The sequence below is a fragment of the Canis lupus genome, chromosome X (genome assembly GCF_011100685.1).
Source record: "Canis lupus familiaris isolate Mischka breed German Shepherd chromosome X, alternate assembly UU_Cfam_GSD_1.0, whole genome shotgun sequence".
NCBI lineage: Eukaryota > Metazoa > Chordata > Mammalia > Carnivora > Canidae > Canis > Canis lupus.
The window spans coordinates 40,541,541-40,569,302 of NC_049260.1; the positions used below are offsets into that span (position 1 = coordinate 40,541,541).

At 39.7% G+C, this 27,762-nt stretch overlaps 1 protein-coding gene and 1 long non-coding RNA gene across 4 annotated transcripts in view; one reads left to right on the forward strand and one right to left on the reverse strand.

Annotated features, from left to right (window-relative positions):
• Nucleotides 1-13,172, forward strand: part of LOC111094868 — a 32,439-nt gene extending 19,267 nt beyond the window's left edge. The window contains exons 3-4 of the long non-coding RNA XR_005386265.1: nt 12,662-12,783; nt 12,948-13,172. This is a non-coding gene — a long non-coding RNA (uncharacterized LOC111094868). The remainder of the gene's footprint in view (nt 1-12,661; nt 12,784-12,947) is intronic.
• SLC9A7 (solute carrier family 9 member A7) overlaps nt 1-27,762 on the reverse strand; it is a 148,944-nt gene that overhangs the window by 98,441 nt on the left and 22,741 nt on the right. The gene's annotated exons all lie outside the window — the stretch shown is intronic.

Below are 27,762 nucleotides of genomic sequence, written 5' to 3' on the forward strand. Positions count from 1 at the left end.
CAGACACTTAACCACTTAACCAACTGAGCCACCCAGGTGCCCCTCAAATGGCTTCCTTTATGTCAGAGTGACAAGTCCTAAGCAAAGGAATCCAAATGGACACTAACTACAAGAGGAGAATTTAAGTCACTAAAAAGACCTAATCTGTGGTAAAAATAACAAATAGGGACATGAATCACCCTTACTGAAGGTACTCATAAGAGGTTAGCAAAATACAAGTGGGAGTGTGGAAAATAAGCTAACCAATAGAAAGCTGAGCCCAAGATGTCTTTATCCAGCACCGTCGACCATATGGTCTATTTCTTCCTCCCAAGAGCCTCTCAGTCACTCAGGCCTGAACTATGGCTTTTGCTTGCAGAGAGATAAAGAATGTCTTTTGGCCCTCAAAGCCTTGATGCTAAGTGACACTGAACAGAACAAAGAAATCTAGGATTGGTGAGAGTCATCAATTTAATGACAACACATCCGATTGGCACCTCATCAGGTTACACATTCAACAAATATTTATTGAGCAGCTTACTACATGCCAGGCACTGGGAGTCTAGCAGTTAACAAGAATGATAAAAGTCCTGCCCTCATATGGCTCACAGTCTAATAGGGGAAAGAAGGCTTTAAGCTTATCCTGTAAAGATTCTGCTGTGTCTTTTTTTTTTAAAGTAATCTCTATACCCAATGTGGGGCTCAAACTTACAACCCTGATATCAAGAGTCCTATGTTCCATCAACTGAGTCAGCCAGGCACCCCTAAGCTTACATTCTAGTAGGGGAGAGAATGCTTTGAAAACAAGGTAAATGAATTCACTAGTGTGTTAAGTACTAGAGAGGAAAATAAAAGAGAGAAGGAGCACAGCTAGTGTGGTGGGAGGTCCTGAGATAGAACCGTGGGGGCAATTATTACAGAGCAAGCAAAGAAAAAAATGTTGAGGAAAAGAAAAGGTAACAAATGCTCATAAATATAGCAAGCTATCTTCTCAATGTCTTGCCACTATATTCCTTGCCACTTATTTTTTTCTGTGTTTTTAAAAACAAAATGCCCATGTCTTACTTAAACCAACAAAAGATAGTGTTCAGCTCATTATTTGCCAAATATATATGGAGAACTGGCTCTATGTATAAGACCACGTAAAGTGCTATAAGGAATATACCAGAAATAGTGCACAATGATTCCTGTCCTCTGAGAGCCCATAATCCAATTGAAGGCAAGCTATGCAAACAAAAAAAGCATCATGTAGACAACCCATCAACCATCCTTCCAGTTATATTACAGTAGGTGGATGTTCATGGTTCTCAGGGGAATCATCAGACAGTCAAACACTGTGTGGGCTGAGAGGTTGGTTGCCATTGACAGGCCAGTGTAACAGAAAGGAAAAGCCTGCTGTAAAATACATGTCAAAGAATAAATCAGTGGAATATGAATAAAGATATAAATGAGGCAAAAGAGGAAAAAGAAGTAAAAGAAAACACCAAAGCTTTGAGCTGAGGTGGCTGGTAAGATATGGACAGCATTTACAGAAGTGAGAATGTCCAGTGAGAAAGCTGGTATTAAAAACGGAAGATGCTGGGGCGCCTGGGTGGTGTACTTGGTTGAGTATCTGACTCTTGGTTTCGGCTTGGGTTGTGATCTCAGGTCTTGGGATCGAGCCCCAAATCAGGCTCTGTACTTGCCAACGAGTCTGTTTGAGATTCTCTTCCTCTAGACCTCCCCCTGCTCTCTCTCTCAAATAAAGAAATAAATGAAATCTTAAAAAAAAAAAAACAGAAGGTGCTAACTCTGTCATCACATATACTGATTTCAAAGCATGGCACATTCAGGGGAAAATGGCCCAAATGATGAGAATGCTTGCCTCCAAGAAAGAGAATGGGATAAATTTCTATCCAGGGACAAAGGGAAGCCTCTTTTTCACTTGTCTTTTCTTGAAACTTTTGCATTTTGAACTATGATATGTATTATCCTATCAAAAATTCATTTAAATAAGTAACAAGTCTCAAGGCTGTATTATAGAAGTTACATACAAGACGAAATATAAAGACCTGTAGGGCAGCTATGTAAAAATGGTATCTGAAGCCATGAACCAGAGAGTGAAAGAAACTTATCAGATCAAGGACTGGACTTTGGGCACCTCCACGCTCAGGCAAACAGAACGAAAGCAGGGACAGCTGGATACATAGAAGACCCTCCTTTGTGCCAGGAAGAACCTCATCCAAAAATACTACCAAAAGCATCATGGAATGCACCTGGAATGGGGGTGGGGGACAAAAGTGAGAGTTCCCAAGATTTAAAGGCAAGAGAATGAAGTTTTCCTCAGATAGCCAGCAAAACTGCCAGATGTGACTGGCAAATGATAAGAGTAAACCAGGAGATTAGCTGCTCGCGTGCCCCGAAGAGCCTGGGAATCCCCAAACCACAAAGTGACCCAGTGGGAATGCACCTTAGATTCACCTGGGGAGAATCCAGTGCACTGTGGGGTATCCAGTTTGGAAAAATACTGTGAAAAGAAGAAAAGCAAACCTCCAAAGTCAGATGATAAGATGACTCATGTAATCACTGGCTGAAAGAAAGGATCCAGTGCCTGACCTAAACCAGTTGGAGGGAAGGGACAAAGCTGTCCCTACCGAGGAGACGGACCCATTGGCCTTTTCTAGTCTAGACAAAAGCACATCACAACCAATAGCTTCTGTTTTAATTCTGTCCTCTAAGTAATCTTCTGACAACAACTCTATGTCTGTACAGAGACATCTACACAGAGAAAACAGTCTACTCTGTCTGAATTCTGCACTCTGGTTAGGTTCAGACTCTGAGCCTGATGAACGTGAGCTTGGCCCTGAGAGTCACTCAGGCTGCTGACAGTTTCAGCTTCTGAGCAGGTGACATCATTGTCTAGAGTCTGGGCCAAGGTGAATACGACCTGTGTGGCCTCTTTCTTGCAGCCTGCCAGGCTTCTCCTGGCAACATTTGTGCCACAGGCCTTACCATCAAACAGCAAGCATCTGTTTTCCTAATTCCATTTCATAGCTCACTCCTATGATGACAGAAGTCACTGTTAGAAGCCATCAGGAGAGGCTCCCGGGTGGCTCAGTCAGTTAAGCGTCTGCCTTCAGCTCAGGTCATGATTTCGGGGTCCTGGGATCGAGCCCCACCTCTGGTCGGTGGAGGGCCTGCTTCTCCCTCTCCCCCTCCCCCTACTCATGCTCTCTCAAATAAATAAATATTTTTTTAAAAAAGCTACCAAGAAACAGCTTGGCACAAGCACTCACAAAAATCTCACATGTACAGACGTCTTCATCATTCATCATCACCTGTCCTGCTCGGACACAAAGAACTGGGCAGGATACACAGCATTAGAGGGAAAGAGGGCTGTACTTCTTCTTTCCCTCGTTCTATCCCCTCCCTCCGCCTCTGCAGCGCCCACCCCTCATTATAGTCTATGTCCAGTCCGAGGTTTGCTAAATATACATATCCACAAATATATAATGGTCTTTTGCTTCTTTTAACTTACGGAAATAGTATGATGTGGAACTAGGAAACCAGTTCGGCTGCTGGAACAGAGACCAAAGGGACCAGAGCTTACATGAGATGGGGGTCTCTCATCCCAGAGTCAGAGCATACAGTTTCCTGTGTTGAAACAGTGGCACCCCTGTCTTCCTGCTCTACCATCCATGGGTGTTGCCCTCACCATTAGGCCTGCATCTCAGGGAAAGAGAACTGAGAATGGGACAAGGAAAGGCTCTCCCCTGCCTTTTATGGGGAGTGCCTCTAAATTGTGCCCATTACTTCCACTCACACCCCACCGGCCAGGACCTAGTCACAGAGTTGCATCCGGCTGCAAGAGAGGCTAGAAAAGAAAGTCTTCTTCAGTGCCACGTTGCGCCTCTTGTAAGGGCTTATAGGATAGGCTTTCTTTACGTGTTAGGCTCTACATTCTAAATATGACATATTTATGCACCACATTTATTAAACCATTCCCCTATTGCAAGACACATGGGTCTTTTTTTTTTAATTTTTATTTATTTATGATAGTCACATCAGAGAGAGAGAGAGAGAGGCAGAGACACAGGCAGAGGGAGAAGCAGGCAGGCTCCATGCACCGGGAGCCCGACGTGGGATTCGATCCCGGGTCTCCAGGATCGCGCCCTGGGCCAAAGGCAGGCGCCAAACCGCTGCGCCACCCAGGGATCCCGATACGTGGGTCTTTTAAACACACTTTATTCACAAAGTGTCTGGATCACATCAGGAGCAATGTTCAATTAGTTCAATGGTACACTGAGGGACGGATCAGTCTCAGGTACAGGCTGGTTGTTTTATAAAGCCTTTTAAAGTCTCCTACAGCAAGTCAGAACAGAAATTGGTAATATTAAACTCTGTAGAAAGAACAGTGAAATGTATGGTCCTCCTTGACTTTCCATGATTGTAATAAAGCATTACATGCTGTGCTGGGTTTCTTGACAACTAAGAGAAAACCTTGTGTGCTGTTTGATTCACATCACCTGATGGGACCAGTTAAGAGAAATAAATGCTTGCTTGATCCTCATTCTAAAACAAATCTGTCACAAGGCTCAATTAGCAAAAAACAAAACAAAACAAAACAAAACAAACAAAAAACAAAAAACAGGTTGACCATCTTTAACAACTGCTATATAGAACATGTACAAGGCTTCTCCAGGAGGATGTTCTCCTTAGTTAACCTTTAACAAGTAGAGAACATAACATTAAAATATTTTCTTCAGAGTGTCAGGTTAGTGTCCGGCCTTATGTCAACATCCAGGTGGGATTCCTGCCTGGACAGAGACACCCAGGAGGATGTCAGGAAAGGCTGATTTTCCCCAGAACCTGGTGGCTTCCCAGTGGCTTGGTACTTTTGGAGGCATTACAATTAGTGACTCCGGCCTTATTAGGGGATTTTCCTCTCTTGTGTAGTTAACTGGAGGTTTTAAACCATTTTGGAGAAGTGAAACGATACTGGTTATTTCTGTGGGTTTTTCTCATGGCTGTCAAATACCCAAATATAGTATCTTCTTTTCATTTTTACTCATATTTGGTAGCTATTTTTTTCTAAACCACAGTTACAATACACCACCCCAGTGTTGTTTGCTTCTTCATATTACTCTATTTGTCCCAGACAGAAAAAATATGTTTTAGTACGTTAAAAGATAATAATTCTGAATCAATACATGCAGAATAAAAAAATACTTATTGAATAACTACTTTATTCTTTTAATTTTCACTGTAACTTTATGAAGTAGGGATTATTTTACAGTACTTTACAGTTGAGAAAACTAGATCTTTAAATCACTTGCCTAAGGTCACATAGCTGATCTGGTCACAGAAACTATAGGATTCGAATTCACCTTAATTCCAAAGCGAGAGCTCTTTCTGCTATTTCCTGATGCCTCCCAGATGACAAGTGAATTATAAGTAAGATTTTGTTCAGCTTTATAAATAATGTATGTGCCTATTGTAGTGAAACCCTGAATCTCCCCTCGAAACATGTAATCTGGCCATAATGAATGCATTCCCCCCAATCTTATTTCCTAGTATGCACCACAGGGAGCTCCCCGCTTGATCTGACCTGACAGGTTTCATCATTGCCTGCACACTTATAGACCACACATTCATTCAGCAAATGAGTTTTCAGCTTTTACTATCTCCTAAGCACTGTTCTAATCTTTGGGGATATGTATCAGTGAACAAAACAAATTCCTGCTCTCATGGAATTTCTTCACATTCTACTAGGAGAGAGAAACATGAGAAATAAATAAACTACATAAGAAAAGAACACAGTAAATGCTATTGCAAAAAATATATAGCAGAAAAAGGGTTAAGAAGAATAGTGTAGAGTGGAAGGCTGAGATTTTAGAAAGAACTGTTAGAAACTCTAGAACCGAAAAACATGATCTTAGAATCTTATTTCATTTTCACAGTCAATAGTAGACTAGATACAGTGGAAGAGAGAACTGTAAAACTGGAAGATAAGTTTGTTGAAGGAAAGATGCATTCACCAAGCAAATTAGTATTTCCATCTAGTATATATCAGACATTGCGCTAGATGCATTTACTCAACTTTTGTACTTGGATGAAATTTCTTTTCAAAAAAAAAATTTCTTTTCACTTGGATTAACCTCAATTCTCTAAAGCCTACCCAAGTTCCTCGTTCACATTGATATCTCATTTCTCTGAACAAATACTCTACATATTAAAATAATCAGTATTTATTTTCACCACAGATAAGCCCAGTTCTTAAATTATTCCATATCCCTAACTAGACTGTAAACTCCTTGAGAATTATTCAGGTATTGAACACATGTAAAATGTCCTATCAGAACAGATAACTATAAATGCCTTCCAGTATCTTTCTTCTCATCCTCTAATCAATCCTGTCATCAAAAAGTCAAGAAAAATAATTCCTTAACATTATCTTTAAATTACTGTCATCACTACAACAGTCTAATTTTCTAAAGTTTAACTGAATATTATACTAAGTACATCATGGACTAAAGCTATTTGGGGGGTGACTGGGGCTTAACGACAGTACACATTATCTTCCGGTTCTCGTTTTTGTCAGAGGATAAATTTCAAAGAGTAACAAACAAGATTCTCATAAAAATAGTTAGCAGACATCAAAGATGTCTTTTTACTGCTTAAAAAGGAAACAAACAGAATGGTAAAGCTTGTTCCAAGGGGGAAAAGAGAGACCAGTGTATATGGCCAATGGAAGAAAGCATGCTGAAAAAAGATTGCTAAGTTAGATTTTAAAATGTTGATTTCTATGGTCTGTTTGCGTCACCCTACCCCAAATTCATACATTGAAATCCTAATCCCCAAAGATGATGGCGTAGGAAGTGGGGCCTTTGGAAGGTGCTTTAGTCATGAGGGTGAGACCCTCATGAATTGGATTGGTACTTTATAAAAGAGGTTCCAGAGATATCCCAAGCCCCTTCTTCCACATGAGGATATTATAAAAACAATGACAACAACAAATCAGCTTTGACTGGTTTGGTATAGTTATAACTGGACAGCTTTTTCTTTATAATGGTTGGAGTGTTCTTAGCTCCTGGAAATGGTCACAATATTTTTAAATATTATGATCATTGGTGTCAAAATATGAGTCCAGTGATAGAAGGCGTGGTTCTGGATTGAATCAAAATTTGTGAAGGCGCCATCAGCCTTGCTTAGTTAAGAATGACAAATGTCACACAGAGTCTTTTTCTAGTCTTAAGAAGTCTTTAGATATATATACATTACCTGATTTTTTTTCCTGGCAAATAGTCCCCTAAGGTAGGCAGTGCACATCTAAGTCATATTTTGCAAAGCAAGATGCTGAAACCTAGAGCTAGTCAGTGGTCTGTTCAAATACAGGTGGGTCCTGTGGGGTTAAGTAGTGACTCAGACCCAGCCTCCTGACTCCTTAGCCAGTGCACCTATACACATCTATGCACAGACCTGAATGCACAACATCAAGTGGCTAACCGGGTAAAGCGAACGTGTGCATGACCTTAGAACATGTGCATGACCTTAGCCAGTGTTCCCTGCCTTCCTATAACATCTGGTAAAGATGTGTGTTTTTAGAGCACCTAAGCTTATCACCAATGCAAATAATGTAAGAAAGAGCTCCCTGTTGCCTGTATTACTCAGCCACTAGACATGAGAGCCCTGCGATGACTAAGGCAGGATCTTGCTCAGTAAAACAAAAGGCTCTAGCCCAGAGAGTAGGACTGCTACAATACAGGTGAGTGCTTTGAGTGTATAGAGGGGAGGAAGTAATTACCTTGCCTAAATCGGCTCTCAAACTCCCCCACTGACTCACTCTGAAAAATGCTGGAAATAGAGAGTTCTGAGGAATTGAAGTCTATTGTGAATGCACTAACTTCTCTTTCAAAATATCCAGCAGCAGTATCAGCAGATTGGAGGTCTAAATGATTTACACCCAAACAGGAAAGAATGACTCTGATATCAACAAGCAAATAATTCCCAAGTGACTTTCAAATCCTATTTGAGGCTATTTGGATGATAATTTAGTTTTTCAAAATTTATTCTTCCCTTCCTTTCTTTTGCTTGGTTTTGCTTTTGATTCTAGTTCCTTGATGTATGGGGAAGGGGAAAATATTTTGTCCTAAAGCCACTTGGCTTCCAGATAAAGCCAGAGGCCTGATAGAAAGAATAAGGGCTATCTAGAACAAATATAAAACAAAAACCCTAGGCTTGGTTCTCATCCTACATCTGGTCACATGAGCTATGCAAAAAAACACATTTACCAGAATAATCTAATTGCATTTTCCCAAAGAAATAATGAAGTAGTTGGGAAGGGGCTGTCACATTCTTCACTTCTGCAAACAGGAGCTATGTATATGACAAAAAGCAAAGTTGTAACTGCAGCCTATCCTGGAAAATACTCAAATGGTTCCTGAAGTCCTATAAAAGGGACACATATATTATCGATATGAATCATACAGGGGGTCAAATAACTACAAATTCCATATAGTACCACAAAGTGACTTTAATATTTCTTTTGTTGATTTCTATTATGTTTGGATGATAAAGGGTTTCAGTGCCATTAAGAAAAAAAAACCCCTGCTATTTAAGGAAATCTAAGCAGGACTCTTAAATCTCCTAAAAATACTAATTTAGGATCATCCCAAATTTTCATTCTCCTTAGAAACACACTTGAAATATTATTTCATTAAAGTAGGAACACAAGTCCAGTTAAAACAGCAATGAATATGGTTAGATAGAGAACAAAAGAAAAGCCATAATCAAAAAAATTATCTGAGGGAAACCAGAAAATAAGATTAAAACTTTGTGCATTTTTCTGACAAAAGCAAGATGGAAAACACGAGAATAAATGTGAATTTCCTATTCTAGCCTAAGTGTTGATAAATCACAAAATTATTTTGTTGGTCCTATGCTCTAAGAAGATTCTGTCTCACAGTTTTTATAGAAAGTGGGGAGAGGGGAGCCAAGGTCAACAATAGCTTTAAGAACATTTTTCTACAAAATGTAAAGGCATTCCACCAGTAAGTAGTCCTCAGAGAAAACTAAAGGCATAATATTAGTTTGGTACTCTACAGGCAATTCTGTGGATGGAATATTGGAGGACAATATTATATGGTCCAATCTGTCATTTCCTGATGTTTCGGCTAAAATTATTTTTTGGAAGAATTAATAAGTAATATATTTTCTAAGAATGTTCCTTTTGCAAATACTAGGCTTTTCAGCTGGGCTTCTGACATGAGCAAGATGAATGACCAACATGATTAAGGTCATTACTGAGAACTTCAACAGCTGGTCATTTAAAAGCTCTATGGAGCTACAGTTTCTAGGTGTGTCAATTGTAAGGCTATTTGTTACAATAATAAAATAAAATAATAAAAAATAAATTAAAAATCTTGATGTGTATATTCTTACCTGCTGAAGAAAGGTTCGAAAAATTACAAACAAGATTTTCCTCAGAAAATAGCTCTAGGGGTGCCTGGGTGGCTCAGTCGGTTAAGTGTCTGCCTTCTGCTCAGGTCATGATCCGGGGGTCCTGGGATCGAGCCCTACAATGGGCTCCCTGCTCAGCAGATAGCCTGTTTCTCCCTCTCCCTCTGCCTGCCACTCCCCCTGCTTATGCTCTCTTTCTCTTTCTCTGTCTGTCAAATAAATAAATAAAATCTTTGAAAAAAAAGAAAAGAAAACAGCTCTGGTTCAAACATTCACACAATTACTTCAATCTAGCACAAAAGCTTGGCATCACTGGTGGCATGTCCTTTCCCTTCCTGGTCTGCTAACCCTACCTCCCAAGCACTCTCCCTGCTCACTCCCAATCCAACTTACCCATCTTTATTCCAGTTCAAGTCTCCTGCCTGGACCTTCCACAATAATTTCTTAACTATCCTCCCTGCATCTCACCCAGTTTCCTAATTATCCACTGTCCAAAAACCACCTGACTAATTTCTCGGGATCACAAATAAGGCTAGTCATGACACAGCCCTGCTTAAAATTCTTCAGGGACTTCACTGCTAATAGAAACATGGCATTCAAGGACCACAGAGACCTAGCATCTGCCTCTCCAATTTCACTTCCTACCACCATCTGCCCCTCACACATCAACACCCGTCATCCTTAACACTTCTGAGTTCCCTGCACACACCTTACTGTCACCCTGGCAATACAGTCATCCAAGACCTCCCTCATGACATTGGCAGAGAATAAAAGGGGGAAAAATGAAGACAAGAGAAGAAAAAAGGAGAGAACCCCACCTACTGAAGCCCATCATCCAAAGAAACCCTGAAGGTCTCTGAGATGATCTCTCAAAGCAAAACGACCTATATATTTAGACTGACAAGTCTATATCCTGAATTCCCACAGCCAAATCTCTCAAAAAAAGTGACCAAAAGCATCACATGAGTAGATGTTAAAGGTGAGATCTCAGGTACATGGAAATCCAAATTTAAAAACAAATGGCCTAAACAAAGGAATTGAAATCACCATTCCCATGAGATGATCACCTCTGGTCCAAATTCACACAATGATATGAAGGTTCAAAAATATATTGTCTGTGTTTATTTATTTTTTGTAATAAATTTATTTTTATTGGTGTTCAATTTGCCAACATACAGAATAACACCCAGTGCTCATCCCGTCAAGTGCCCCCCTCAGTGCCCGTCACCCAGTCACCCCATCCCCCCGCCCTCCTCCCCTTCCACCACCCCTAGTTCGTTTCCCAGAGTTAGGAGTCTTTATGTTCTGTCTCCCTTTCTGATATTTCCCACACATTTCTTCTCCCTTCCCTTATATTCCCTTTCACTATTATTTATATTCCCCAAATGAATGAGACCATATAATGTTTGTCCTTCTCCGATTGACTTATTTCACTCAGAACCCTCCAGTTCCATCCACGTCGAAGCAAATGGTGGGTATTTGTCGTTTCTAATGGCTGAGGAATATTCCATTGTATACATAAACCGCATTTGTCTGTGTTTATGATCTTTGTGATGGTACCTGAAGATATAGTTTGATTTAACTTTGAGTTGGTGTTACAAAATTCCAGGAAATAGTTTTCATTCTTACTAGAGTTTAATATAATAATTTGCTTAGATTCAAGTGCTCCAGTATATAAGGCTCTTCCCATTTCTAAAATTAAGTCATTTAATGAGAATTGCCAGAAAGAGACTTTACTAGTAATTCTCCAGAACGACGGCGAACACACAAGGTGTGTTTCCACTTTACCACTCTAATCAGCCAGCCAGAATGGTGGAATTTTCAAAGATGCAAATGTAATGTTATCCTGGATAGAAATTAGAGCTGCAAGAGAAGAGGAGACTGAGGGAAGAGGGCACACGCTTCAGCGTCTGGTTTCTCTGGCTTCTAAGCTAGAGGTAAATGATTCTCTGTTTTTTAAAAGTCATCCATTAAGCTTCCAAGACATAAGTTTGCTTCAAAATTCAATTTCCTGCAGAGTCATCTTCAGATGCCGCACAGTTTTAAATTATTATAATTATCACAACACAGTTTGGCTTCCAAAGTGAAGGCCCAGTACTGAGGAAAGACCCTCCGCTCCACACCTCACCACCAGCCCTCTGAGAACTATAGAGACTCTCATGTAACTGATACTTGAGCAATCATGAACAAGGCAATCAAGGGTGCCTCTCTGGACCTTATGATCTAGTGAAGGTAGGGAGAAGAGATGATGATGTATTGTGGTAAGTGCAGTTAGTCAAGGCCGCTGGTGACATTCACCAGTGAGAAGCCTTTTTTTCCCACTTTGCTTCTCACACTCTCAGTCAACATATGACTTCATGGTTTGAACTATTAACTGTCCAAATGGAGATTAAACATGGGTTTACATTCTAGTCTAAGGGTTGATAAACCAAAAATCTATTTTTTAAAAGATTTTTAGAGAGAGAGCGTGAACACGAGCAAGGAGGAGGGGCAGAGTATTTCAAGCCGGCTACTTGCTGAATGAGGAGCCCCATGCGGGGCTTAATCCCACAATCCATGAGATCATGAAACCAAGAATCAGACGTTTAACTGACTGAGCCACCCAGGTGCCCCCCAAAAATCTATTTTTGCTCCAAAATGCAAGGGTGTTCCATATAGAAGTATCCTATGAATACAGGCTTCAAAACAAACATCCTTAACTAGGATTTTCATTATGTTTTAGAATCATCACTGCCTTAATGTTTAAACATCTGTTTAAACCCTCCTATTAAGGAAGAGATGCCTGTTTATGGCTTTTGTCAATATAAAAGCAGTAATCTGTGGCTTTTATTTTTTTAAGATTTTATTTATTTATTCATAGAGACAGAGAGAGAGAGAGAGGCAGAGACACAGGCAAAGGGAGAAGCAGGCATCATACAGAGAGCCTGACGTGGGACTCGATCCAGGGTCTCTAGGATCACGCCCTGGGCTGCAGGCGGTGCTAAACCGCTGCACCACTGGGGCTTCCCTAATCTGTGGCTTTTAAAGGAACACTTTGTTTCTGTGATGATGCTTGTTAATCTCACTAACAGTTATTTCCAGAAAAATGGAGCACAATATAGAGTAATAGTTTTTCATGCACCAAGTAAGAACTGTTTCCTCCTCAAACCATAGTTACTTGAATTATTCTAAGCTTAACTGTAAAAACTAAAATTCAGTGGAGAAAAAAAAGTTTTATTAACCCCATTTATGATGCTTGATTTAGGCAGTACACATAAAGAAATGATGGATGCTGATCACAGTCTTCACGGCAGGTATACCAGTAACACCATGAAGCATGACCTGAGACAGATGATCGGAGAGCTCCAAAACTTCCTGTGTGACAAAGTTAGTCCTTCTTTGTGGTTGCAGGTCACCCTAGCAGTGGGGCTGTAATTTACTAGATGCCACACACAAGTTCTATGGTGGGCTCAAAGCAGAGGTGTTCATCCCTCCAGATGAACCTCCAGAAGGTTCATCCCTAGTAAGCTGGTAACCTTCTGTCATCTTAGGCCACCACATGGAAACAACTGATACTCACAGCTTCAGTCACAGAGTGGGACCTGTCATGCTTCATTCAATATGAAATAGGATGGTGAAGATATCAACAGCTCGATCAGTGCATTTCAGCCATCCCTGCTCAGCCAGCAGCGTGAGCAAGCTGGCGTACTGTGATAAAACATCATGCTGCTGAAATGTCGACCTAGAAACCAAATCACTGCTTTGTAGCAAAGAATAAAAATCATGATGAGAAAGCCATTTTGATCTACCCATCCAGCAAAAGAAAGAAGAATAATATACATAAATCATGGCCACACATAACTGGGAGAATTCACATAAGAGGTAGTGTAATAATTCATATAAGGCTCATCTTTGAAAAGGGAATAATTTGCTTTCTTTGCTATGACTAAAGGGCCTGGGTGGGACAACCCATGTATTAACACTGAGAATTGCTTTCAAGGAAAGGCAAAAAAACTATGATAAAGTAATGTCTAAACCTCTGAGTGAGCCCCAAGTGCACACCCATTGCTCAGACCTTTGCTGAGATTTCCTCCCAAAGCAAACTCACTCCCCTCCAAAAAGGCAAAGCAGGAGACTGCAGGGGCATCACAGCTGTGGGCCCTGCAAAAGATCTAAAGATCCAAGAGAAGGGGGAAATGTAACTTCCGATCCCAGGAATTGTGAGGATGGGGTTGTCTCAATAGCAAAGGGGGGTGGTCAACAGATGTGAAGTGGGACCCCACAACTGTAATGTAGGGCTTCCCTGGTTGTGGGACAGGGAGGGGTAGAAGCCAAAGGGTAGGTGCTATCCTCACCTATGCTTCATGCTAAGGAATCCGTGCTCCAATGAGATGACCCTGGGCAGCTGTCACCTGTATGGGCATTCTCTGTGAACAGCAGAAACTCTTCCACTCATTTCCTATGAGGAAGAATGTGTACAGCAGCTAACAGAATTGGAAGGGCTCAGAGCATGGATACTGGAGCCAGACTGCCTGAGTTCAAATCCCTGCTTCGCCAGTGGCAAAGCTACTCCCATTTCTTTGTGCCTTGCTCTTCTCCTCAGTAGATGGAATTAAATGAGTCCATATTTATAAAAATACCTGGAATAGTACTTGGCACATATCAAGTGCTGTTAATTTTTTTTTGAAAATTAAATTAAATTGAAATGTTTACACAGCTAGGAAGAGCTGCTGGCCCCATTCAGACCTCTCAGCAGAGCTATATCTGGAGTTCTGGTCTCCCTTCTGCCCTAGACCATCTGCTAGAACTGCTATCAGGAGTTTCAGTGCTTTCCATGGATGCAGATGTTGACCTCTCACCTTCTTGTTGCTACAGCACTGATTCCGGTCCCCATCATCCCCAATGCAACCTCTCTAAAGGCATCTCCCCAACCTGTATGGCTAACCTTTCATTCCAAGCTGTCATGGGTTCAAGCCAGCAACGAGGCTCCCGGGCCCCAAAGAACTTTTCAGTTACTATAACATTTACTCCTTTAGAGAAGGGTATAGGACTGCAAATATACTGAGACAGAAGCTCCATCTCCATGGGAGGCGCACTGGCCACCCAAGTAGCCAGCTTCTTCTCTCCCCTCACCCACACAGCTTGTTGATACAGAGAAGCCACAGCCCCTTTTCCCACCGATTTTGTATACTACCCTCATACAAGCCAAAAGTCCACACACTCATTCACAGCTCCCCAAGCCAGGTACAGTTTCATACAACAACCGAGGCGGACACAACATCCTCCAGTTACCTTAACTCTTCTGTCTTCGTGGCCCAGAATAGGGGAGACCAAGGCCATCCTCAGGCAGGCCTAAATCAACCCAAGCCTCCATCACAAATGCCAACCCAGTTCTTAGTGAAATAGAGCCTCAGGGCTCCGATAGGGCAGCTAAGGCCCACAGTCTGTTCCCTGAATATGTTTCCTGTATTCTGCTGATCCCCATATGCTCTAACTTCAGCCACACAGCCTGACCTGGATTTTGGTGCACTGTATATACTTGTGATCTACTTAGTGTGTATCAACTCATTAGAGGCAGAAACCTTTTATTTCTTCTTCCCATACCTGGCATCCTAGCATAATCTCTTAAATACTCAAAACTCAGCAAAACATTAACTGTATTTAAGCAACTAATAAAGCTGAGTCACAATTATTCTTCTATAGTGAAGGAAAGTGATACAATATTCAAAGTTTCAATTATCTGAATGACAGTGAGGACACACAAGAAATATTCAAGACCACAAGCCTCATCCAAACCCCTCTCTCACTTCCCAGAGGAGGAAGCAGTAGCTCCGGAGGGATCATAAAGCTAATTTCTTAATAACCTCCTCCACATAGCATTCCCACAGCAGACCTTGTGAGTAGGGTCTGTATCCCTGTACAATAAATAGTCACAAAGACTTGAGTATTCAATATGACTCAATTTAGTGAAAATCGTGATTGGGCTCACTTGGGTCTTTTACGGGAAGGTTGAGATCTGTAATTAATAGACAATACCAAAATAAATACACACACACAAAACAATCAGTATGGGGGTGGGCCAAACAAGTGAAGGGGGAGGGAGATACAGGCTTCCAGTCATGGAATGAATAAGTCATGGGGATGAAAGGTACAACAGCATAAGGAATACAGTCAACGGTATCATAATAGCACTATGCAGTGCCAGATGATAGCTACCCTTGTGGGGAGCTCAGCATAACATATAGATTTGTCCATGCTTCTCCCTCTGCCTCTCCCTCTGTCTTTGCCTCTCCCTCTGTGTCTCTCATGAATACATAAAATCTTTAAAAAAACATATAGACTTGTCCAATCAGTATGTTGTACACCTGAAACTAATGTAACATTATGTGTCAACTATACTTCAACTAAAAAAACAATCAATATAAATTTAGGGATAGCCCAAAGTTTGACTTAGACAAAAATCAGCTTTGGTCTTCAGAAGTAACTGAATGTCTCTTGCAATGTCATTTTTTGTATTCCTTAACTATTCATGACCAATGGACACGGGATGGCATAGGCTGTCATCACATGTGACCAGCATAACAACATGAGTAATATAAACAAGGCATGTCCTTTGTGTTTACTATTCAGTCTATTTGTAACTTGGAGTGTAACTTATGGGTTTTATGTGTAGAAATTCTATCAGTCTCTTAAACAATAGACCCTTTATTATTCTAAGAATAAAGTACTGATTAATGACGGTGAGAGCTGTTGATTTTTATTTTATATACAAAACAGTTAACTTATTAAGAATGTATTATGATCAACAAAGAAAGTACAAACCATAAAGGAAAAAACTGATAAACTGGACTTTATCAAAATCTAAAACTTCTACTCTTCCAAAGACGGTGTTAAGGAAATGAAAAGACAGGCCACAGAAAGAAAATACCATGAACCACTTATCTGACAAGGGATTTGTATCCCCAAAAATATTAAAAATGCAGCTCAATAATACCAAAAAGAAAAAAAAGATTTAAAATGGACCAAAAGTATGAACAGAGCACCATAGAAGGTACACAGATGGCAAATAGGCATAAGTAAAGATATTCCATAAGGGAGGTGGGGGGGAGGGATGGGTGAAATAGGTTATGAGCATTAAGGAGTACACTTGTCATGATGAACACTGCGTAACGGATACAATTGTTGAATCAGTATACCGCACACCTGAAATTAATATAACACTATACGTTAACTATACTGGAATTTAAAATACAATTTTATTTCTTTTTATTTATTTTGTTTTAGAGAGGAAGAGGAGGGGTGGGGCAGATAAAGAGGGAGAGAGGAAATCTTAAGCAGGTTCCATGCCCAGCACAGAGCCTGACATGGGGCTCGATCTCATGACCCTGAGATCATGACCTGAGCCAAAATCAAAAGTCAGACGCTTAAACTGCCTGAGCCATCCAAGAGCCCCTACAATACAGTTTTTAAAAAGGAAAGAAAAGATGCTCCACATCATTAGTCATTAGGGAAATGCAAATTAAAAACAACAATAAAAATATTACTTCACACTAGAACTGCTAAAATTAAAAATTTCTAAATAACGAAACTTGTTAAGGATGTAGAGCCATTGGAAATGTATGCACTGCTGCTGGGAATGCAAAAATGTTCAGTCCCTTTGCAAAAGGTTGCCAGGTTTTTATAAAATTAAACATACACTTACCATGCAACCCAGAAATCTCTCTTGGGTATTTATCCAACAGAAATGAAAACACATGCCCACACAAAGATGTGTAGGCAAATGTTCACAGCAGCTTTATTTATAATACCCAAAACTGAAAACAACCCAAATGTTCAACGAATGGGGAATGTGTAAGTAAACTGTGATACATCCACACGGGGGAACACTGCTCAGCAATACAAAAGGAGTAAACTATTGATACACATGACAACATGGATGAGTCACAAAAGCATTACACTAACTGGAAGAAGCTAGACACAAAAGGGTCCCTACTATATGATTTCATGTATATGAAGTCCTAGAAAAGGCAAAAGTGTAGTGACAGAAAGCAGGTCAATAGCTACCAAGGGCTAGAGTAAGTGGAGGGCACACTCTGCAAAGGTGTATGAGGACTTTCCAGGGTGATAGACATGTTCCACAGTTTGACTTTGGTGGTGGTCACCCAAGTGTATACATACATCAAAACTCATCAAACTGTATACTTACAAAGAATGAATTTTATTGTATGTATATTATACCTCAATAAACCTGGCTTTTAAAAAGAAGTATGCCAAGAAATAGTGAATATTTGAATGAATTAGTGACTGAAGAGTGCAATCACTAAGTAACTTAAGAAAATATATCCACTTAAGTCGGCAAATGTCTAAAACTTTCAGTAACAATACAAGATAGAATAATAGATATTTGATTATAACAATTCTTATCTATAGAATTATTTGGTGTGGTATCATTCATAACATAAAACAAACTTTCATTTATTTATTTATTCATATTTTTAAAGATTTATTTGAGAGAGAGCACGAGAAAGAATAAGAGAGAGAGCACACAAGCAGTGGGGGAAGGGCAGGGGGAGAGAAGTAGGTTCTTTGCTGAGCAGGGAGCCCAATGCAGGGCTCGATCCCAGGACCCCAGGATCATGACCTGAGCTGAAGGCAGACACTTAAGCAACTGAGTCACTCAGGTGCCCCACAAAACAAACTTTTAGGGTTGCATTTAATTTGTAGTTATCTCTTTGGTATCACACTCACATGACCTAAGGAACTCCCAAGCAAGCTAGCAGATGATAGTGCTGAGAAATTATGCTCTGTAGTGTCAAACTTTAAAAATATGACTACTGGGGCACCTGGCTAGCTCAGTCGGTGGAGCATATGACTCTCAATCTCAGGGTTGTGAGTTTGAGCCCCACACTGAGTGAAGAGATTATTTTTTAAAAATAAAATTTAAAAAATAAAAAAATAAAAATGTGACTGACACTTATTTCAAATATTTTATTTTATTTAAGATTTTTAATTTATTTATTCAGAGAGAGAGAGAGAGAGAGAGATTGAGAGGCAGGCAGAGACACAGGCAGAGGGAGAAGCAGGCTCCATGCAGGGAGCCCGACATGGGACCTGATCCCAGGTCTCCAGGTTCACACCCTGGGCTGCAGGCGGCGCTAACCCCGCTGCACCACCGGGGCTGCCCAGATTTTATTTTTTTAAGTAATCTCTACATCCAACATGGGCTTGAACCCATAACTCTGAACATGCTCCACCCACTGAACCAGCCAGGTGCCCCTACTGACATTTTTAATAAAACTGCAGTGAATAATTTATTTCTGAATAAAATGGCAATTTTATTTAACTCAAGAGGTTCACTATAAGCTGGTGATATTTTGGTTTGGTCTTGGCCAAATATTGATTTTTAATACTTGCCACTCAGCAATTAGGCAAAATACTTATTCAGTATATCCTTAATACAAGTAATCAATCTGTTAACTTTCAAGGTTTCAAGTTCTGGTTCGTGATCAGCCAGGTTCCACCAAACCAATGTCAAAATACACTCGGGGTACAACTTTCTCTGTGTTCAAGCACCTATGATAAATCCCACCATTACCAACATTTATAGTAGAAACCCTAATTCATTGTCAGTACTTTGATTTTCTAACATTAATTTTCAAGCTACTTCATTACAAAGTAGAAATACAATAAAAAGCTTTTGGAGGGCAGCCTGGGTAGCTCAGCGGTTTAGCGCCACCTTTGGCCCACGGCCTGATCCTGGAGACCCGGGATCGAGTTCCCACATCCGGCTCCCTGCATGGGCCTGCTTCTCCCTCTGCCTGTGTCTCTGTCTCTGTCTCTCTCTCTGTGTCTCTCATGAATAAATAAATGAAATCTTTAAAAAAAAAAAAAGCTTTTCAAAATTTTCAGAAAATATCCTGGGCTATTAAAATGAGATTACTCAGCTATTAGAAATGACAAATACCCACCATTTGCTTCAACGTGGATGGAACTGGAGGGTATTATGCTGAGTGAAGTAAGTCAGTCGGAGAAGGACAAACATTATATGTTCTCATTCATTTGGGGAATATAAATAATAGTGAATGGGAATATAAGGGAAGGGAGAAGAAATGTGTGGGAAATATCAGAAAGGGAGACAGAGCGTAAAGACTGCTAACTCTGGGAAACGAACTAGGGGTGGTAGAAGGGGAGGAGGGCGGGGGGTGGGAGTGAATGGGTGACGGGCACTGGGTGTTATTCTGTATGTTGGTAAATTGAACACCAATAAAAAATAAATTTAAAAAAATAAAAAATAAAATGAGATTAAAGAAAGTAAAAAATAATGTGGCTAAGCAAATTTAAGAGAAAGGAAACCCAGAACAACAATACAGTTTAAAGATACAATGGACAAGAAAACTTCATTATAGAAACAAAAACATAGGGGGATCCCTGGGTAGCTCAGCGGTTTAGCTCCTGCCATTGGCTCAGGGTGTGATCCTGGAGACCCAGGATCGAGTCCCAAATCAGGCTGCCTGCATGGAGCCTGCTTCTCCCTCTGCCTATGTCTCTGCCCCTCTCTCTCTTTCTCTCTCTCTCTGTGTGTCTCTCATGAATGAATGAATGAATGAATAAAATCTTTTAAAAAATAAAATAAATAAAATATATAGGAATAAGGTTTACCAGAAATGTGTAAAACTAAAGAGGAAAACCCAAAAACATTCCTGAGGAACACAGAAGTCTTGAAAAATGGAAAGGCCTAAGAAACCCTTGAATAGGAAGAATCGGCACCGTAAAAATTTTTCTTCCCACACTGATTCCTAAATCCAATGTTATTCCAATGAAAATACCACTAGGCCTTTGGAAGGAACTAGACAAGCCAATTATAGAGTCATCTATAAAACTAAGCAGACAAGAAGAACGAAGAAAACTCAGGGGGAAAAAATGAGCCACGGGGGGCATTAGCCCTATGAGATTTTTAAATACTCAAAAGGCCTCTACCATTGGTACTAATTAATATCGGTATAATACCAGTATCAGTAGCATTAATTCATGAATGGAGGCATACCAATGGAGAAGCAAAAAAAGTCCAGAAATGCATACAGGTATTTAGTATACGATAGAGAAAGTATCTCCAACCAGCAGGCTCAATATGGATTTTTTTCGTCATTGGTGTTGGGACAATGGGGTAGGCATTTGGGGAGTACCTTTCTTTTTTTAAAGATTTTATTTATTTATTTGACACAGAGAGAGAGAGAGAGAGAGAGAGAGAGCACAAGTAGGGAAAGTGGCAGGCAGAGCAGCAGGCAGAGGGAGAAGGAGCAGCAGACTCCCTGCTGAGCAGAGAGCCCACGGTGGGGCTTGATCCCAGGACCCTGAGATCAGGCCCTGAGCCAAAAGCAGACACTTAACTGACTGAGTCACCCAGGCTCCCCTGGGGAGTGCCTTTCTAATGATGAAGTCCAGACATCTTAAAAGAAAAACTTGAAAACTTCAACTATTTAATAGCAAGAACAATCTTGTAAGAGGGAGAAAAACATAATCAAAGTTGTTTTTTTTAAAGACAAACTGAAAAAAAATTGCAACTCATCACAGATAAAGGGCTAATCTCCCTATGCATAAGAAGTATAAGAAGCTCCTACACTCAAGAAAAAGAGAAGTCTGCAGAAAAAAAATAGGCCAAAAATATAAATGCACAATTCACAAAAAAATGGCTCTTAAGCTTTTGAAAAGGTATTATTTATAAGAGCAATGCAAATTAAACAACACCGAGACCACATTCTTATCTCTCAAATTGACAAAAATCCAAAAGTTTGACAACATACCCTGTTGGCAAGACACTGCTGCTAAGAGTGGAAAATGGTAAAACTTCTAATAAGAATCTGGCAATATCATCCAAAATTGCAAGTATATTTACCTTTTCATCCAGCAATCCTGCTTTTAGGAATCTGTCCCACAGAGACAACCACACATGGACAAAATGTTCAATATTATCCAGTGCAGTACTCTTTGCTACAATAAGACTGGAAACAAGCCTAGAGCCCACCAACAAAGGACTAATTATGATACCTCCACACAACAGAATACCTTGCAACTATAAAAGAATGAAGAAGGTTCTTTAATCTAATATGATACATTTCCAGGACAATGTAAATGAAAAGCACAGGTGCAGTCTAGGGACACATGGTATACTACTTTATGCAGAGAAAGGTAGAAATTAGCACATATATTTTTATTTGCTTTTATTTATGAAAAGAAACACAACAAAAGTGGTTACTACAACATCAAGGAGAAATGGATAGGAGGATAGGGTAGATCTTTTTCAATGTGTCTCTTTTAAATTTGTTTTTATACTTGCACTATGTGTTCAAAAAACATTTATTTGCAAGAGACTCAGGAAGTGCAAAAACAGGCAAGACTAAACATATTAAGGGCTATGCATACATGTTATAAAACTATAAAAACTATTTGGATATTTGCGAAATTTCTTTTGTGGTTGTTGAGTCAAATTTTAATTCCGGGATCCCTGAGTGGCGCAGCGGTTTAGCGCCTGCCTTTGGCCCAGGGCACGATCCTGGAGACCCGGGATCGAATCCCACATCGGGCTCCCGGTGCATGGAGCCTGCTTCTCCCTCTGCCTGTGTCTCTGCCTCTCTCTCTCTCTGTGTGACTATCATAAATAAAAAAAAAAATTTAATTCCTCTGAGATCAGAGAATATTCTTTGTATGATTTCAATCTATTAAAATTTAATAAGACATGTTTTATGGCTAAGTGTAGAATCTATTCTGTAGAATGTTACACGTACGCTTAGAGAGGATGTGTATTTTGTTTTGTTCTATAAATGTCAGTGAGGTCAAGCAGTTGATGATGATGTTCAAACCTTCTATAACCTGTTTTTTATCTAGTTGTTCTTTCAATTTTTGGGAAAAGGGGATAGAAGTCCCTATTCATTATTATTGAATTGCATATCTGTCTCTTCAAGTCTCTTGGTTTTTGCTTCATGTTTGGGGACTCTGTTTTCAGGTGTATTACCTACAGGTTTTCATAATTTTTATATCTTTCTGAAGGCATTATATAAAGTGTCCCCCTTTGTCTATAACTACACTTCTTGTCTTCCAAGTCTGTCCTGATATTAATATAGTTACTCCAGTGATTTATGATTATTAGCTGGCATGTATTTTTCCATCCTTTTACTTTCAGTGTGTGTGTGTGTGTGTGTGTGTGTGTGTGAATCTAAAGCAATGCTTCTCAGCTGGGAGCAATTTTGCCCCCTATGTGACATTTGCAATAGCTGGAGAAATTTCTGGTTATCACAATTCCATGGCTACTACTGACATGTAATAGATAAAGGCCAAGAATGCTACTAATACCCTACAACACACAGGATACCTCCCACAACAAAAAATTACCCAGTCCAAATTTCAATGGCATCAAGGTTGAGAAATGCTTATCTAAAGCATGTCTCTTTTAGACAGCATCTAGGTGAATCTTAGGTTTTGTTTTTGTTTTTTTTTTTTAGTCTGACCATTTCTGCCTTTTGACTGCAGTGTTTGGTCCAGTCACATTTAATGGTTGGATTTATGACTGCCATATTTGCTACTGATTTCCTATGTTTCATGTCATTTTGGATCTTTGCTACTTTTTCTCTGCCTCCTTGTGTGCACACACACACGTCTGCACTTTCTGTGTTTGTATATATATGTATTTGGGTGTGTGTGTAATTTTCATTCCTTTAGGGTTTTTTCACTATGTTTTTGAGTTTGTTTTTTTGTTCTCATAGTGGTTGCTCTAGGGATTATAATAGTCATCTTCATTCCAGTCTACTTCAGTGTGATGCTAATTTAATTCCAGGAGGGAATTATTGAAATTGAAACTTTCTGTGATCCTAGCTCCATTTCCACATACCTCCTTCATGTTAGTATCTTAAAATATGTCAACTGTATATGCTACAAACCTCACAACACAGCATTATAATTATTGTTAAATTCAATTTTATGTCTTTTTAAAAATTTAAAGAACAAAAGAGGAAATGTAAATATTTATGCCGTTTTTTATAGTTACTCATATATTCACATTTTCCAGGAGTCTTTATTTATTTGTATACATTTAAATTGTTGTCTAATGTCACTTCCTTTAAGCCTAAAAGACTTTAGTATTTCTTCTAAGACAGATCTGCCAGAAACAAATTATTTCAGTCTTTGTTTATCTGGGAATATATATTCACTTTCAATTTTTTAAGATTTTATATTTAGGTAAGCTCCACATCCAATGTGGGGCTCACACTCACAACCCTGAGATCAAGAGTCATGTAGTCCACCGACTGAGCCAGCCAGGCACCACGTTGCCTTCATTTTTAAGAAAAAACAACTTTGATTCCATAAAATTCACCCAATTTATGTGTATAATTCAATATTTGTTACTAAATTTACCAAGTTATGCAACTATCACCACCCTTATCCCAGTAAGATTCCTTGGTACCCACTCATAGTTAATACTGCTTTCTATTCTCAGCCCCAGGCAACCACTAATACATTGTTTCTATACATTTACTTTTTCTAAATATTTCACATAAATGGAATCACACAGTAGGTATCCTTTTGTGTATGACTTCTTTCATTTAGCATGATAATTTTGAGGTTCATCCATGTTTTAAGCATGAATCAGCACTTCATTCTTTTTAATTGCTAAATAGTGTAGACAGTCCTGCATGGTAGTGGGAACCACAAAAATTGACTATACAAGCTGAAAGCATGAAAGGCAATCTTGAGGCATCTGGGTGGCTTAGTCAGTTAAGTGGCTGACTCTTGATTTTGGCTCAGGTCATGATCTCAGGGTTGTGAGATCAAGCCCCAAGTTGAGCCCTGAGTCGGGTTCTGCACTTGGTGTGGAGCCTGCTTAAGATTCTCTCTCTCAGGGATCCCTGGGTGGTGCAGCGGTTTAGCGCCTGCCTTTGGCCCAGGGCGCGATCCTGGAGACCCGGGATCGAATCCCACGTCGGGCTCCCTACATGGAGCCTGCTTCTCCCTCTGCCTATGTCTCTGCCTCTCTCTCTCTCTCTGTGACTATCATAAAAAAAAAAAGATTCTCTCTCTCCTTCTCCCTCTGCCCCTCCTCCCCTGGCCTGTGTACATACATGTACCCTATTTTACAAAAAGGAAGAAAAGCAATCTTAATAATCAATGGGAAAAAATATAATTGTACCATGGTCTTTAAAAAAGTTTGTGGAAACATTAAAGACTCTTACTCTTGACTTTAAGTGTAAAGAGAAAGTAAAACGATAGTAAAACTAATATTAGTGTACCATAATTTAAAACATCAGAAATATTGAGAACTAAAGCTATTTCTTTGTTTAAAAAAAAAAAACTTAAGAGTAGTTTGAACAGTGTGCTTTCTTCTCCTTGTCCTATAACTGACAATACAGAGTAAGCATCTTTTCTATGCCATGGCAAATTGTCACACTCCTTTCTGGGTTAGGATCAGCTTCCACATTATATCCTTAGCACTTTCAATGTCTTGAAATACTTCCAAGAGTTCCTTCAATCTGAGGAACTCTTTTTTGCTGGCATCACTTCCTCTGAAATCTTCATGCTTTTCATCACAACCACTCTGCTCATTTATATCAGTAAGTTCCCCTTCTTTAAGTTCTTCTGGCTGTGATCTAGAGTTTCTCAAATGATGGCAGTGTCAACATTTCTGCTATCAGGTATTTTGTCGAAATGAACTACACAGGCATTGGGGCACTGACCTGCCATGCAGTCAAAAATCCAGATGCAACCTGTGACTGCCCCCAAATGTAACCACTAATACCCTTCTATGGACTGGGAAGCCTTACTGATAACAGTCAACTAACACATATTTTGTATGTTGTATGCATTACATACTGTATTCTTACAACGACATACCAAAGAAAAGAAAATGTTAAGTAAATCATAAAGGAAATATATTTATGGTACTGTACATATCAAAAAAGAAATCCACGTATAAGTGGACCTGTGAAATTCAAACCTATGTTGTTCAAGGGTCAACTGTAATTCCATTTATGTTTGATATAAATTTATCTTCCAGTGTTATTACTTTTTTTGGCTTCACTTTCATCTTTGTTGGCCCATTTCCTCTTTCAGTTATGCATTTTGATAAAATGTCACATGGATTTATCACTGGGAGACAAGGAGGCAACACAACTCTATGCTTTGCTGTCCACATGCGGATTGAATAACAAAAGGACAGTAACCAATAACAGACAGACTTTGAAAGAGATGACTATGATTGGGCGCTGATCCTGATGTGCATTTGTTATTTACATAGTGATTTCTGGAGTAAAGAACTAGCAGTAAAGTTTTTACTTTGGGCAATTAATATACCATGGTACCAAAAATTTGAATCATGTTGTTAGGAGACTGATGTTATTTAACTAAACCATGGTAACTTCAATTCATACATACAGACTGATGCAAAGCGGGACTACCTGTATCTGGGTAGATGGGTCTTCTAACTTGCTTTTTTTAAAAAATTTATTTATTCATGAGAGGCACAGAGAGAGATAAAGAGAAGCAGAGACACAAGCAGAGGGAGAAGCAGGCTCCACGCAGGGAGCCCAACGTGGGATTCGATCCCGGGGCTCTAGGATCATGCCCTAGGCTGAAGGCAGGTGCCAAACCGCTGAGCCACTCGCACTTGGGATATCATTGTTATGAAGTCTACTTCATTTTAAATTAATAATAGCTACTCCTCTCTCTTTTGCTTACTGTTACATAATTTATCTTTATCCTTCTTTTGACTTTTAATCTATCCATGCCTTTATGCTTAAAGTGGGTTTCTTATAAATAGCATACAGTTGCATTCTTTTTTAAATCTAATCTGATTATCTCTTTTAGGCCACTCACATTTTCACATTTAAAATGAATGCTGATATGGTGGGATTAAAATCTACTATCTTGCCAGCTATTTTTTATTTGTTCCACTTGGCCTGTTAAAGTCTGTAAGGGGGAGAACTTCCTCTACCTCTGGCCCCTAGCCTTTAGCAATTCATTTAAAAATACTAGTTTAATCTTACTGGCTTATATGACATTCAGCAGTGTCTGTCCTGGGTATGCAAATGCTCAAGTCCTATTTCTCCCTGTAGTGACTCCTGTATCACTCTCGATTTGGGGTTAGTTGTATGCTCTGAAGTCTCAGTTTTCTGATGCATTCAAGAGAAGTCGTTGATTTGCAATTTGTCCAGCTTTTTTCTCGTTGTAAGGATGGGAGCTCTATGGTCTGCATCTCTGAGGTGAAACCAGAAGGCTGTTTATTCGTTTTTCGAGTGTACTTTTACTTTATATGCAGCCTTTTCCCAGAAAGGTTAGATATGTGAAATACTGAAAGACTGTGTCAAGCAAATTATAATGCACTAAATAACAATTCACTGAACTTTAGTTAATCAGATAAACATAGAAAGATAGGAAACTGGAGCACCTGGGTGGCTCAGTTGGTTAAGCATTTGCCTTTAGCTCTGGTCATGATCCCAGGGTCCTGGGTCGAGTCCCATATTGGGCTCCCTGCTCAGCAGGGGAGCCTGCTTTTCCTTTTCCTCTGCCCCTGCTCGTGTGCCTCCTCTCACTCATTCTGTCTCTCAAATAAATAAAATTTTTTAAAAGATTGGTAACTCCTATAGTATCTAATCAAGGATTCTGATCAGTTTGATATAAGATTTTCTTACCTGACTTGCTATTATTCCAATGAAAGAAAGAACTGGTTTCAATAAACTTATATGTTCTTGTAACATATAAATGCTTGATGCCCATTTGGCCTTCTGAGGTAGAGCAAAATGCTCAAACCTGCATCACATCTTTGACCTTATGTCATTGGCCCAACCAGGCCCTCCATACTAGCGGAGGAGACTAAGAATACAGCAGGTGCTTATGTGACCTACTCCTCTAAAGTTGTCCTCTTTTACAGAAACCCAACTCTAATTAGGAATTTTCCAAACACTACCTCAATTGTAGAAACTGAACAGATGTTGCTACAAAACTAAATAATGTCATTCAGTACCCTCGGCAGGCACAGTTTTCCTGGCTGAACTCATCATAAAAGGGCTTAGATATCCTAGGGTATCACTGCTAAGGTGGCTCTATGACAAAAAGACACTGTTACAGAAATATCTAAATGTTTTGCTTACAAATATTAATGTGTACATCAAATCATAATGTAAATTATACTATACAAAGGGCACTGATTGGTAAGCTTACAAAATAGTTGATGTAGGGATCCCTGGGTGGCGCAGCGGTTTGGCGCCTGCCTTTGGCCCAGGGCGCGATCCTGAAGACCCGGGATCGAATCCCACATCGGGCTCCCAGTGCATGGAGCCTGCTTCTCCCTCTGCCTGTGTCTCTGCCTCTCTCTCTTTCTCT